General features: G+C 48.8%; 1 protein-coding gene across 9 annotated transcripts in view; it reads left to right on the forward strand.

Moving 5' to 3' along the window:
* RC3H1 (ring finger and CCCH-type domains 1) overlaps positions 1-15,638 on the forward strand; it is an 828,931-nt gene that overhangs the window by 440,865 nt on the left and 372,428 nt on the right. The gene's annotated exons all lie outside the window — the stretch shown is intronic.

Below are 15,638 nucleotides of genomic sequence, written 5' to 3' on the forward strand. Positions count from 1 at the left end.
TGGACACCACCTCGGTGCCATCCGGATCTCGGCGCGTTGTGCTGCCTTCGGCCTATTCGCACATCGGTCCGCTACTGACGCCGCCTCACAGGCCAACGGATTTTGTAGGCTTTTTATAGCCCAAAGCCGCATAACAGGTCTTTTTTGTTTTGACCAGCCCATGAAAATTTGGGGGGGTTTCGTCAAGGGGGGGCCGAGAAAAAAGGGGGGTCCCAAAACACGTTTTTCCCATTCATTTTTCCATAGGGCGGTTGGACTCACTTTTAGCTCGAACGGCTGAATGGATTTACACGAAACTTGGCAAAATTGTAGGGACTGGTAGCCCGATGTGCCTTTGCTAGGTCTGAAGATATGTGCTCCAGTGGATTTTGAGAAATGAACGTTCAAAAAAATATATATATCTGTGACAGCGTCCCGGTTCGAGTACCTGACGCGTAACGGAACTTCGCGAGGAGAAGCGGATTGGCTCCCCGGTGACTGTGAACATTCTAAACAGTCCGGGGCGGCCGCCATCTTGTGTCTCGGTAGGATTGAGACACAAGAGGTGGCAAAATCAAAGGGGGAATGAGCATAAGGGGGCAGAGTACATCCTCCCTGACCTCCTAGGTTTGATGAGGGGGCTTTAAAAGGGCCCCGCGGGGCAAAAAAAAATAAAATTTTATTGTTTTTTTTGCGGGGGGAGCGCCCGGAACACGCACCGGGAAGCGGTCCGGGGAGCGTAATATAGGGAAAAAAGAATGAAAGAATGTTCAAATATTGTATGTTTTTTTTTTTTTTTTTATTAAAACCTTTATTTATCAAATGCACGATACACAGCGTCTGCCTACAACCCCATCGGGCCGGCCGCTATGACAAGTATCAAAAAAATGTAAGAAAGGCAATACTCAATAGAGGCAGCCAATGAGCGTCCATTTTGATGTAGTGCACAATACAATAATCAAAGGATAGCGAAGGTTTAATTTGATAATTTTGTCGAAATAAAACAAAGACAAACACATGGCATTATACTGGCAAGGTTCACAGGAGGGGGGGAAAAGGAAGGAGTATACATATAGAGGAGCGAGTCTGATGTGGGGGGGGCGATCATGGAGGGAATATAGGATATGAATAATATAGGAAATAAAAAGGGAACGCCAATCATGGGGAGGAGGGGATAGTATCGTCATAATCAAGTGGAGGGGAACAGATATCACCACGGTACGCGTTCCATTGCGCCCAAACCCTGGACCACTTTTTAGGACGACCCCGTGCCTCGTACACCGTCTTCTCCCGAAACATGCACCAGTCCATGTTGTCTTTCCAGGAGCTAAGCCTTGGTGGTCTGGTGGAGCCCCAGAGCTGAGCTATGTCCCTCTTGGCAACCATGTTGCCCAGAGTGACCCAGAATGTCTGGGCAGCCGTACAATCCGTAGGCTCCCACACATTGAGTAGGCAGCGCCGTGCCTCAGGAAGGAGGTGGACTCCAGTTACACGTCCCATCACATCATGCACCCTGGACCAGAAGGCCGAGACAACCGGGCACTCCCACAAGACATGAAGAAAGGTACCAGCCATACCACAACCACGTCTACACAATCCATCCATCGCCAGCCCCATTCGTACTAGACGCATACCGGTCACATACACACGGTGGAGGATCTTTAGTTGGACAAAACGAAGCCGGGCCGGAATAGCCACCTCTTTAGGGGAAGAAACAGCCGACTGCCAATCCTCGTCATCTAATTCGAGCCCATCCGCCGTCCAGGAGGCACGAAGCTTCCCCAGCAGGTCAGCCCTGTTGTTAATAAGTTTCTTATATATTAACGAGATCGTGCTGTCAGGGACGTGGCCATCGAGGATACGATCCTCCAGTGGGGAAGACTGGGGGATATCAGTCCCAGGGGGAAAGGCTGAGGATAAGGCATGCCGAACCTGCAGATACCGAAAATACTCCTTATCATCAAGCTGATATTCCAGTTTTAGGGCTTCGAAGGACTTCACAGTGCCCCTGGCCCAGAGATCTTCCACCTTACTAATTCCAATCATATCCCATCTGTCAAACCCCTTCGTCCGCCAAAGGTTGCCCAATCGATCAGTCATACAGGGGAGTCATACGCGTCAATTTGCCACTCCAGCCCGTAGCCACAGTCGCATCCTTCCAGGCACGCACCGCACACTTCGTAGGACCAGTAAGGAGACGGATTGGTGACTTGGAGTACAAAGCCCTATCGAAGTTGCCACCAGGCAGCAGAAATTTGTCCAGGGCAAAAGCAGGAGCGGGTTCCGAGGAATATGTTACATGGTTAATCGCGCTTAAGTGCGAGGCCCAGTAATATCGTTTAATATCTGGTAAAGCGATACCGCCGTCGTACCAGGGGAGTGTGAGTTTAGACAATGCAATACGGGCGCGTCCGTCCCAAATCAGTTGACGCTGAAGGCTTTCGATCTCGCGGAAATAGCGAGCGGGGACCGGGTCGAAGAAATTCTGCAACGCATAGAGAAATCTAGGGAGCGACATCATTTTAAAAAGTGCCGCTCGCCCCAGCGGGTACAAGGGCAATTCACGCCACCGCCTCACATCTTGCTTAAGGCGACGGAGGGGAGCATAAAGATTCCGATCATATCGCACTGCGGAAACCGCGGAGACATAAATCCCCAGATATTTGAAACCATCGTCCGCCACCTGGATTGGAAACCTACGGGGCAGCGGCGGCAACACCCCCGCTATGACATAGACACAGGACTTGGTCCAATTGATAACCAATCCAGAGTTCTTACCAAAGGATGTGAGAACGTCAAAGAGCACGTTCATGGATTTTTGGGGGGAAGTGAAATAAAGGAGGATGTCGTCGGCGTAGAGTGAGACGCGATCTTCCAAATCCGGCGTCCACCGGATCCCTTTAATCGAGGGTTCCCACCGGAGCCACGCCGCGAGGGGCTCAAGCGCCAGTGCAAACAAAAGTGGGGAGAGCGGACACCCCTGACGGGTGCCGCGTCCCAATGGGAATGGGTCAGAACTTCTGCCATTCACCACAACTTGAGCCAGTGGTTGCTCATACAGGAGCCTCACCCACGCGATGAAGTTAGGGCCAAAGCCAAATTTGGAAAGGGCCGCCCACAGATAAGGCCATTCAATGGTGTCGAAAGCCATCGTAGCGTCCAGGGAGGCCACCACCGCTGGCTCAGCGAGAGTTGCAGCTCTCGCGAGAACACCATGGAGCCTACGCAGATTAAGAGCCGTGTTCCGATGGGGTATGAAGCCGGATTGGTCCGGATGAATCAGGTCACAGATCACCGTCAACAATCGATTGGCCATTGGCAAGGATTTTGGGCTCTGCGTTCAGCAAGGAAATGGGGCGGTAGGAGGTACAGCGATCACGAGGCTTGCCATCCTTCTAAATGACCACTATGGTGGCCAAGCGCTGTTCAAGCGGAAGGACTCCAGCCTCAAATGCGTCCAGAAACATGGCCCGCAGATGGGCGGCCATCCTGTCCGGACGAAGTTTATAGAGCTCGATAGGCAAACCATTAGGCCCCATCGCCTTACCCGAGCGCAAGGATCTGATGGCAAGGGCAATCTCGTCCACCGTAAAGGGAGCCTCCAGAGCGAGTCCCTCCTCCTCCGAAACACAAGGAAGAGCGATATTGCGCAATAGTAAACGGGAATCGGCCTCATCCCGATCACTCACTGGGGTATAAACCTTTCGAAAATGGTCTACGAAACAGTCAACAATCTCACCGGGGTCAGACACACATTCACCAGACTCACGGGTAATGATGGGCACCACACAATTCATTCTTTCAGCCTTATCCAGCCACGCGAGGCGTTTGCTAGCCTTGTCGCCCACATCATACAGACGGCCCAATTGATTTGCACGCATCAACTTCGCAGCATCAGTCACACAAGCTTTGTAATCCGCCTGCTTCAATTCCAGAGTGTTTAGAAGCGCAGGCGTGCCATCCCCACCCAGCTCACTTTCAAGTGCAGTGATTTCAGTCTCAAGGGCCAGCACGGCCTCCCTCCTAGTTTTCCGGTCAGCTGCAATAAGAGACCATGCGGATCCCCGTATGACCGTTTTAAAGGCCTCCCTGAGAACCGTATGGGAGGTAACCGAACCCACATTCTCATCGAAATAACAATCAATAGCTTTCACCAAATCTGAGCGGAGCCGGGGGTTCCGAAAGTGCCAGGGCGGGACAGGGGGAACTCTGTTACCATGAAGACCACCCACAGAGACCTCGATCAGCAAAGGGGAATGGTCTGAAATACCCCGGGGGAGATGACGAACTTCCCGCACCAAGGATAGGGTAGAGGCCAGCATGAAAAAGTAGTCTATCCTCGAGAGGCTGCCATGTGCGCCAGAGTGGAAAGTGTATTGCGTCTGGGTGGGGTGCAGCGAACGCCAAACATCCACCAGACCAAAAGTCTCGGCCATGTCAGTGAGCCACTTCTGGGACTGCAGCAGAACTCTAGAAAGCAGTCGATCATAATCACCAGACATCACAGAGTTAAAATCCCCACCCATGATCAGGAGACCATCGGGGAGACCAAGAAGAGGCTTGCCAAGATCAGCATATGTAGTCGCCTGTAGCCCCGGGGGAATATACACAGCCACTATCACAATTAGCTTCCCTTCCCATCTCCCCGAGACAGCAGCATAGCGTCCCCGATCGTCCAGGGTGACGTCATCAATCTCAAGGGCCAAGGAGGATTTAACCATTATACCCACTCCCCGGGAGCCAGACGTGAAACCAGCGTGGGCAACCAACCGGTAGCCCCGACGGTCGAGAGCTTTACAGGCATTACCAATCAAATGGGTTTCTTGAAGTAACACAACATCAGGGGCATGACGCCTTATAAATTGTAACACAATGCCACGTTTAATTCTGTCACCCAAACCACTGATGTTCCAAGAAAGAACCTTCATCTCACCCCCCCACCCATCACAGGAAGATCGACCCAACCCAACCCCCTCCCGGAACCACAGGTCAAGGATGTACGCAATCAGTAATGTACCATGAAAAAGGAAGAACAAGAAACACACAACACAACCAAGTCCCCGCCAACCACCCCCCAACCAAGAACCCGTTACAACGCCCCCCACCATGCACCCCTGCTGACTAGAGAGCCACCCCAAACTGCAGTGTGCCTGTCGCCCCATCTGATCTACACAAAGAAACCCCCGAGGAGGAAGGGAGTAACCACCCCAACCCGCCCCACCACGGGCATAATCATAAAGCATACGATATCAGTTACTCTGTAGAGTTCGCAGTCCAAAGCCGGACCTCAGGGGCCCAGAGTCACTCCTGGGCCATGGCACCACCGTCCGCGCCTCCGGGGCCTCCGCTCTCGGCGTCATCTTTTGGCAGCGAGTCCAACCAGTCACTGGCACTGTCCGGTTGATCGAAGAAGTAGGCACGTTCCCTGTATTCAATCCGCAGGCGAGCAGGAAACAACATAGCATATTTCAGTCCCAAATCCCTCAAGCGACGCTTTACTCCGAGGAATCCAGAACGTTGCCATTGCACTTGAGTGAAGTCAGGATAGATCGAGACAGAGTTATTATCGAACTTCAACGGACCGTGCTTTCGGGCGGCCTGAAGGATGGTGTCTCTGTCCCGAAAGTGAAACAGCCTGGCAATGATAGGCCTTGGGGGACCCCCGGGCTTTACCTGCCCGCCCGGGAAGCGGTACGCACGCTCTACCGCAAAAAACTTGCTGAGGCCTGCGGGAGCGAGTTTAGCGACAATTAGCTCCTCAACCAGTAGATCGATCGAGGTAGCGCCATTGTCCTCCGGCACTCCGACTAGGTGAATGTTGTTCCGCCGGGCCCTATTATCGTAGTCCTCATGCGTTTGAACAACAGGTCTTGCGAGGAACGTAAATTCCCAATCTCCGACTGCGCTTCCGCCATGTCCGTCACCAAACTCGATGCCTTCAGGTCCAGCGCCTTGACCCTCTCATTTGTCTTGGCCAGGTCGGCACGAATAAGAGTAACATCAACCGCCACCGTTTCAATCTTCGACACAATGGCCTCATACTGTTGACTCATATCGGCCTTGAGTCCCGCAATGGCGGCCAGTAGGTCCTGAAGGGACACTTCCGAGGAAGTCGCCATGTCCGTCTTCGAGTCTTCCAAGCCACGGCTGGCAGCACTGGGGGAACCTCTCGGCTGCGTATAGCGTTCGATCATGTTGGACTGGACCGACCCCCCACGAGTATTGGTCTTCCTGCGCTTCTCCATCTCGGGTTTCGTCGCCATGTTAAAAGCAGCACCCGACGGGGACAACCCGGGTGCAGATGAATGCCGACGAGTCTTGACCCCAAAAGTCTGGTTTTGCGAAGAAATTGTCGCGGGCCACCCAGCCGGCACCGCGAAAAAGAGTGTCGCCAATGAAAGCAGCAGACCAGGATGAAGTAGCAGGTCACAGGGAGTCAGGACCCGAGAGGGCTAGAAACCGAAAGTGAACGTGGCACACCATCGGTGGAGCAAATGCCAGGCAGCCGGTGTTGTTCCATTACTGCTCGGCCATCCAAGGCAACAAAGACCCCGGTCCCGTCCGGGGTAGGCCAGGAAGTTAGAGACGATGTAAAAATGGTCCCCGAAGTCCCATCTCGACCCAAAAAATATCGTCCGGATCAGTGAGAGTAGCACTTCAAAAGCCCGTCGAAGTGACCAGGATAGCTGAAGGATAAATCAAGAAGGGCGGCGCGGGTCTCGGGAGCTCTCTGCTCACGCGACCATCTTGGATGCCCGCGTAGCTCCTCCCCCTATTGTATGTTTATTGATTGTTCTTTTTGTTGTATTTTTTTTTATTTTTCTTATTTAAGTACCAACATGTAGGTACCAATGCAGAGTCTAAAAATAAATATACACTGTTTCCTTTGTAGATATCTTGCATGTTGTTTCAGAAGTTATTGTGGTATATGGAATTCCTCGCATAGTCTGTGAGGAAAGCAGAAAGAACATGGAGGCAGGAGATGATAAAGAGATGTTAAATACACATTGGAGATAATATAGTTGGAGAAAGGAAGTAACTATGAGCAAACTTACTATGTAACACAAAAAAGTTGCACAGTATATTTTAAGTCTCAGTTTATATTTTATCTTTTTGGGTACTATTTCATAATTTTCATATTAAAAAGAATAATGTCTCAAACAATTTTAACTTTTCAAATTTAAATTTATTGTTCTGATTTTTCAAAATCTAAGAGAATTTGTAACATTAAATCATCAGGAATGTCCTCCTTTTCATTCCAAGAATCACATTCTTCAGCACATTTTAATAATTCTTGATCTACTGTTTCATCCATAAAGTCTAGTTCTTCTTTTTCTTGCTTTGGATTGCTTTCAATCTTAATTTCAAATTAAATTGTATTTTCTTTTTGCTGTGCTTCCATTTTCTTGCTGTAAATTACATAAAAAATAAATATATCAGTGGAGATAGGGCTCTGTTGGGTTTAAGTTCAGACAGGTACTTGTGAGTTTTTAACAGTGAAGTAATCTTTGGGCAGTGCACGGTTTCAGGCAGGAAGTAGAACTATTAAAAAGTGCCTGTGATGAAGCCTAAGTAAATTCATAATTATACCACAGAAGCCTAACTCAATCAATAATTTAAATAATTAAGTCTTTCTCAATGACGAACTCTTATAGAAGGACAGTATGTAACTATCTGAAAACGTTTTCCTAAATTAATTTAAAGTGCATAACATAGTTCTCCTTTCAAATTTTTTTAATTATATCTTACCTTTGAAAAAGAAGTTAAAGTTGACAGTGAAAATGCTCTTGAAATGTACTTCAGGAAGTAGTAGTCAAAATGGCTGTGTTTCTCTCTCTTTCTTTATATATATTCAGGTACATAACCAATCAAATGTCTTGAAATAATAGTTTAAAATGAGAGTAACATTTTAATTGGTTGTCAATTCTAACACTTCATATGTGTTTTTGTCATGTAATTTACCTCAGGATATTTAGTCAGGCCTACAGCATAATTTTCTCAATGGAATTCCATTAAATTTGGGTAAATGGTAGGGACTGCTATGTAGTAGGGCCTATTCTATATTTGATGAAAGTGTCTCCAGTGGTTTTTCTCTAAATTACTTTCCCACCTTTTTTTAGCGATCGCTTACCGGTGCGCGCCCCGGTACGCGTACCGGCAGCGTTACGGGAGTCCTCCATTTTGTGTATCGGTAGAATTGAGACACAAGATGGAGGGGAAACCATGTTCGGAATGGGTAGAAGGGGGCACGGTAGACACTTTCTGACCCTCTAGGTTTTCTGAGGGGGGCTTAGGACGCTCATATAGGCAAAAAAAAAAAAATTTTAATCGCGTGGGGAGTGCCCGGTACGCGCACCGGTAAGCGAACCGGGGAGCGTACTTTGGTGAAAAATAGTGAAAAAAGTTACAAAAAGAAAAATGTTTTGAATGATCAGAGGTAGGGTAGCTCTGAAAAGAGCTATTGGGTTCTGTGGCTAATTTAGGTACCTACAAGTAGGTTCCAATGCACAGTTTTAAATTCAGGAGGAATATTCTATTCCCCTCATCGGAGAAGTGCACACCATCTCCTGTGTAGATGTCTTGCATGTTGTAACGCAAGTTATTGTTGTATATTAAACCGATTCTAAAGTCTCTCATGTAAGCAGAAACAGATTTATTCACATGTTTCCGTGCTTTCTCAAATTGTGGAAAAAATTGGTTAGACCACTTCCATTTCTGTCTTTGGCATATATTGGAATATACCAAGGCAGTTTGGGGAAAAAGTGTTATCAATTGATTACAGGTGTCCTTTAAAAGCATTTCCAGACCAACCCCAGTCATAGTCCCAAAATCATTTCCACCACAGTGCACTATTAAGAGGTCAGGGTTTGGCAGATGCATAAAAAAATTATATTAAAAACATATAAAATATATTTTTCATTTAAAAGAATAATAAATTTTACAGATTTTGATATTTGCTACAAAAAAAACATTGAAATTCACTGAAAAAACCATAGCTTATAGACCATATATAGTTAGGAATTAGCATTTACAAAACCTTGAAAATTCACTGAAAAAACCATAGGTTACAGACCATATATAGTTAGGGATTAGCATTTACAAATCCTTATTTTACTCACACAAAACCATTGAAATTCGCATATATAGTTAGTTGCACTAACTATATATCGCGCACCCGCAATCCACTGCTGATGTCACATATTACATCATTCATGAGGAGGTGTGTGTCCTCACTAGAGGTGACTGTTAGGTCTGGAGGGTGTGTATATGCAGGATAGGATGTCAGGGGATTCGACTTAAAGTAGACACTGCTAGGAAGATGGAAAGTGGGCAGAGGATGCTATCAGCTAGGGGTTGAAATGGGGTCTAGTAACTTTTTCCCTGATGAGACGAAAAGATGTTGTCTAGAAGGTTTAGGTTGCGGTTTGAGGCCTGCATGAAGATGATTCCGGTATGATAGATGGTGATTGTTGCTGCCACTTTGTAGAGTGGGTAGGGAGTGACAGATAGCGGAAGGCCATGTGCTGTTTTCCTCGTGGAGGTGATCAGGAGAAGGGTTAGGCAGTCTTTCCTCCATTGGGCTCTTCTTTTTGTATAAAAGAGGATGTCATTCGTTATGTGTCCTGTGTTGGTTGAGAAGTAGGGGTCGGAGATGGGAGTTTCGGGTAAGATTTTAAGAGATTGTGTTTAAACCTGTTGTTGTTGTAAAACTTTATTCGATATACGATTGTGTTTAAAGCTTTTGTCTGCTTTTTTCGAGAGATTGGGGGGTAAATAATGGAAACAGTGGGACAACTGGTGCGCTCCATAGTGGCAATGTAGATTGTGAAAGGGGTGGGGTTGGAAAGGGTGGGCATGTGGCACAGTGTGCATTATGATGTGTATGTGGGGCTAGTTCAAGAGTGTGCAGTCTTACCAATTATAATATTGGATGGGGACTTGAGGATGTTGCAGGAAATTTCGAGGAACCGGTGTGGCTGCTGTGTTTACTATCTAGTTCTGATCCGGTGAGGAAGTCCTTTTTCACTTGCAATTGTTTGTTTCTCTAGGGGTGTGGTCTTATTTCTGTTTTTACATGCCCTGAAATGTTTGGTCCTTTCTATATTAAGTTGCACTACTGAGAAAGGGTGCTTGGCTTCGCCCATACGTCAATCAGTCTTCCACCAGGATCTGACTGAGAAGGATAAGTTACTTACCTGTAATCCTAGTTCTCTTCCAAGGGTAGACTCATCAAAAGTCATAAGCACATGAATATATATGAGGAGCCAAGGAAGACCCCGCCACGGAAACCGGTGGAGCGGCCACGGGCTGACAGGTCTCGCTCTCGCTCTGGGAGAAGGGAGAGATCGCGACGCAGATCGTCCACGAGGTCGAGACGCCGCCATAGAAGGCGCGAATCTCGCTCACACACGAGGTCCTCTGGTACCAGGGACTATTCTCCTACCTTGTCGAGGTCACCGGACACGAGGGTGACCCCGATTGATGACCTGGTGGCGTTCCATGACGTCCTTTTAAGGGGCGCTGCGAAGTTGGGCATATCCTTGACGGTGCCTACTCCGAAAACTTCAGTCATTTTTGAGACATTGCATCAAAAACACCTGTCTCGTCCTCTCCTGCCTCTGGTGCCGGGCCTGGAGGAACCGGCAATGGCCCTTTTTCTCACCCCTGCGGTGACGAAGGCGGCTCCATCGAGGTTGCTGAAAAAGTACCGGGCTCCCGATTCGGATCCGGCCTTTCTGAGAACGGAACCCCCTCCGGACTCTGTAATTGTGACGGCGGCCCGCACACAACATGCCACCACCCCGTCATCCACGGTTCCCCCGGATAAGGAGTCCAGATGGATGGATTCGGCGGGGAGGAAAGTCTGTGGAACTTCCGCTACCTCCATGAAAGCTGCGAGTGCCACGGCGCTGTTGGGCCGATACGACCGCGCCCTCTGGGACTCCCTCGAGCGATTTGCAGAGCACTTACCTCGCGAGAAGCGTGAGGACTTCCAGGAAGTGCTGAATGAAGGGATGCGGTGGCGAACCAGATTATCAGCGCTGCAGCGGACTCTTCCCTGTTGGCTGCTCATGGGTTTTGCCATGGAGTCAACCAACGACGCCACGCATGGCTCCGTCTTACGTCCCTGAAACCGGACGCACAGCAGAGGGTGACCAACCTACCATTCTCCGGCGAGACCCTCTTCGGGAAGCATGCGGACGATGAGATGGCCCGCATGAAGGCGGAGGCCGAGACGCTCACGGCTGTGGGCCTGGAGAAGCCTAAAGAGACCAAGAAGACGTACCGCCCTTTCCAACGGCGGTTCGGTGGGCAAGGCCGAGGACGTGGCCAGGCTTCGGGACAATCGCAACATCAACAACAGTTACGTAAGCCGTTCCAGAAGCGCCAGAAGGGCAGAGGAGGCCAGCAGTCGGCTCCGACGCCCAAGGGCCAGGCCGGGTCTAGGCCCTAGGAACCTACTTCCCCCGGATCTGTTACCCACTCCGGTAGGGGGAAGCATTCAATTTTTTCTAGCAGAGTGGAGAAAAATTACTAAGGACAAGTGGGTGCTGAATATTGTTTGCAATGGATACAGTCTTCGGTTCACCAGCCCTCCTCTAGCAATTCCACCGGTCAGCTCGCAGTTTCAGCTGCGCGAGCTTCAGGCGGAAGCGGATATCCTGTTGAGGAAAAGGGCGATAGAAGACGTACCTCTGTCTCAGAGAGGAAGAGGTCTGTACTCCCGGTTCTTTCTGGTTCGCAAGAAGGACAAGAACGAGTTCAGGCCCATTCTGGACTTGCGACAGGCAAACAAATGGATTCGCAGGGAAAAGTTTTGCATGCTGTCGTTGCATCAGATTTATCCTCAGTTGCAACAGGGAGACTGGCTATGTGCTATAGACCTACAGGATGCTTACTTCCATGTGCCCATTGCACACAAACACAGGAAGTTCCTGCGGTTCCAAGTCGGCACCAATCACTATCAATACACAGTACTCCCATTCGTACTGAAGTCTGCGCCGAGAACATTCTCGAAGTGCATGGCGGTAATAGCAGCACACCTGAGGAAGAACAAGGTGTTCGTCTACCCGTACCTGGACGATTGGTTGATCAAGGCATCCTCCTTCTCGGAAGCGCGAGCACACTTCCAGAAGACGTGCGTTCTCTTGAACAAGCTGGGGCTGCACATCAACATGGCTAAGTCTATCCCGACTCCGGTCCAATTCATACAGTACTTGGGAGCCTCCATCAATACGCTGTCAGCAAGCGTGTCTCCTTCGGAAGAGCGACGATTATCTCTCCTTCGGAAGGCTCAGGCTCTTATGACAACTCCATCTACAACAGTGAGGACGGTGTCTTCTCTACTGGGATCGATGGCCTCTTGTATCTTCCTGACGCCACACGCACGGCTGCACATGAGACCGCTGCAGGAGTGCTTGGAGGACCAGTGGGATCAGAGGAAAGGATCTTGGGACGACAAGATTCGACTGTCGCTGCATGCTCTTCAGTCTCTGAAGTGGTGGTGTTCGGCGGAGAATCTCCTCAGAGGGGTTCCCTTTCACAAGGACATTCCCACGCAGACTGTCGTGACGGATGCTTCTCTCCTGGGATGGGGAGCGCATTCCGGGACTCTGCAGATTCAAGGAACGTGGTCGCCGATGGAGGCCACGTATCACATCAATTTCCTAGAACTCAGAGCTGTTCACTTGGCACTGAAGGCCTTTCTTCCGTCCTTCCAGACCAACTCTCTGCTTGTACAGACGGACAATACCACCAAGATGTATTACCTCAACAAGCAGGGGGGCTCGAGATCACGCACTCTGTCACAGGAGGCGCAGGCGATCTGCACTGGCTCCTAGCCAGAGGACTGACGATAACAGCCACCCATCTACCAGGTGTGCAGAATGTTCAGGCAGACGCACTGAGCAGACTGGTTCAAGAAAACCACGAATGGGTCATAAACGACGAAGTACTAGGAAAAGTCTTCGCAAGGTGGGGAACTCCAGACGTAGATTTGTTCGCCACCGCCGAAAACAGCAAATGCAGAGACTTCGCCTCCAGGTACTACCAGCAGGGGACGCTGGGGAATGCGTTATGGATCGACTGGACGAACCGCTTTCTGTAGGCTTTTCCTCCCATTCCCCTTATTCCGGCGGTGCTCATCAAGCTGGCCCGGTCCAGGGCTCGGATGATACTCATTGCCCCGGAGTGGCCCAGACAGTGGTGGTTCACGGACCTGCTTCACCGGTCTCTCCTTCCTCACATTCGGCTGCCGTGCAGGCCGGACCTTCTCACGTAGTTCGGGGGCAGATGTTGCACCCCAACCTCTCGTATTTGAGTTTGGCGGCATGGCTCCTGAGATAGTGCAATATGGCCATCTTAATCTGCCTGCGGATTGCATGGACATACTGAAGGAGTCTAAGCGACCTTCCACTCGGACATCCTATGCTTACAAGTGGAAGAGGTTTTGTATCTGGTGTGCGTCCAAGAACTATGACCCGACGACGTGCAAGGAAGATGTCATCCTTCCTTACCTTCTGCATTTGGCGCAGTCTGGACTTAATGTTCATTCCATTAAGGTTCATCTCGCCGCATTGACTGCCTACAGGAAATGCACTTCACAGACTTCCTTTTTCCAGATCCCTGTGATCAAAGATTTTCTGGAAGGTTTGAAGAAAGTATTCCCTCCTGTCAGGCTTCCTTCGCCTTCATGGGAACTGAATGTGGTGCTGTCCAGGTTGATGAAGGAGCCTTTTGAACCTATTCATAAGGCTTCGTTGCAGCACCTGTCCTGGAAGGCGGCGTTCCTCGTGGCCATTACATCGGCCCGCAGGGTGAGTGAAATTCAGGCGTTGTGTTGTACTGAACCGTATACTGTATTTCATGCTGCTAAGGTTGTTATGCGTACTCACCCTAAATTTCTTCCCAAGGTTATTTCTGATTTTCATGTCAACCAGACCATAACTTTGCCTACGTTTTTCAGAACCCTTCATCCCCAGCGGAGAGGTCTCTCCATTTCCTGGATGTTAGGAGGGTGTTGAAATTTTATCTGGATAAAACCAAAGATATTCGTAGGTCAGACCAGTTGTTCATCAATTACGTATCGGTGAGGACGGGTCTTGCGACCTCTAAGCAGTCCATCTCTAGGTGGATTGTGTCCTGCATACAATTATGTTACCAAAAGGCTAATAAGACCTTAGGAGGTAAACCCAAGGCTCATTCCACCTGGGGAAAAGCTGCCACAACAGCTTTGCTCCGTAATGTTCCGATTGCAGAAATATTCAAGGCGGCCACTTGGAAGTCGGTTCATACCTTTGCTAAGCATTACTGCCTGGACACTGACGCCAGGGCAGACGCTCAGGTTGGGCAGGCTTCGCTGCAGAATTTGTTCGCACAGTAGTGGCGTTATGTGTTTATTCTCCACCGCCGCTTTGGTGTGGGGATGGGCTTGTCATTCTATTCACTAGATTATGACTATGCACAGAGATCTCCTACTACAGAAGGAGTAGTTTCTGTCCTGTAACTCCAGTTCTGTAGTAGGGGTATCTCTGTTATAGTCATAAGCGCCCGCCCTCCTCCCCGGTGGAGATATTTCATCATGTAAGGAATGCGACAGGTCTGGCGTGCTTCGCCTTCAAAAAGAACTGAAAGTAGAGGGACCTGCTATGCATTCTGGGATACTTGGAGAAGTTCTGGAAAGTTCTCTTAAAGGCACAGTATCCTATTTAAGCCACATAATGGCAGCCAATGGGGCTTGTCTGTCCCTACATCTGAAACTAAGCACCCTCAAAACTGAATTCCTCCTAATTGCTCCCCCCACCCATTCTTCCAACATTCACGACTGGCTGATTCACCTAACAGCACTCAAAGGTCAACCACTCATTGTTGATTCAGCAAAATCACTGGGGATAACATTGGGCAGAAACCTAATCATGCTGAAAGATATCAGTGCCTCTATAAAAGGAGCAACTTTTGAAATGAAAACCTTGAGAAAACTGAAACCCTTTTTGCCTGCAAATGACTTCAAACAGGCAGTGCAAGCCTTCGTAATCCCAAGAGTAGAATATGGGTGTGTCACCCTTTGCGATCTTCCCAGATCAACAACATCCCACTAAGAGCCACAATAAACACAGCGGCTAGACTAATCACAGGCTCCCAAAGAAACTGTCATATCTCCCCGGACCTTACAGCTCTCAACTGGCTAGCCTTCGAGGCAAGAATTAATCTGAAAAGTGCTTGTATGACACATAAGGCCCTACACCACGATACCCCAAGTTATCTAACACAAAAACTGTCACTCTCTTGTGGTAACAGATCCACCAGGAGCTTCAAGTATCTTCTTTTGAAACCGCAAAGATTTGCCAAGAAAAAAACATATAACCGATCCTTCTCAAGAATGGCCCCCAGGATCTGGAATGCCCTACCCCCTGAGACTAGACAGAACCCCTCTACTGCCTTTTTCAAAAAGTAGTGAAATCCATTCTCATGTCTAAGTTTATGTGAAATATTTTATATCCGGATTTTTAAGGACTAACTTATATTGGACCTCTCGCAACAAGATTTGAACTATATTCTCACGGATAATATCTTTCTAAAAATATATATAACCTTGTAATATAGATGTTTTCTATTGTTAGCTATTTCTGCGTACCAGACACAATCATATATTTTTCTAC

Source organism: Lissotriton vulgaris, chromosome 1_1 (assembly GCF_964263255.1).
Source record: "Lissotriton vulgaris chromosome 1_1, aLisVul1.2, whole genome shotgun sequence".
NCBI lineage: Eukaryota > Metazoa > Chordata > Amphibia > Caudata > Salamandridae > Lissotriton > Lissotriton vulgaris.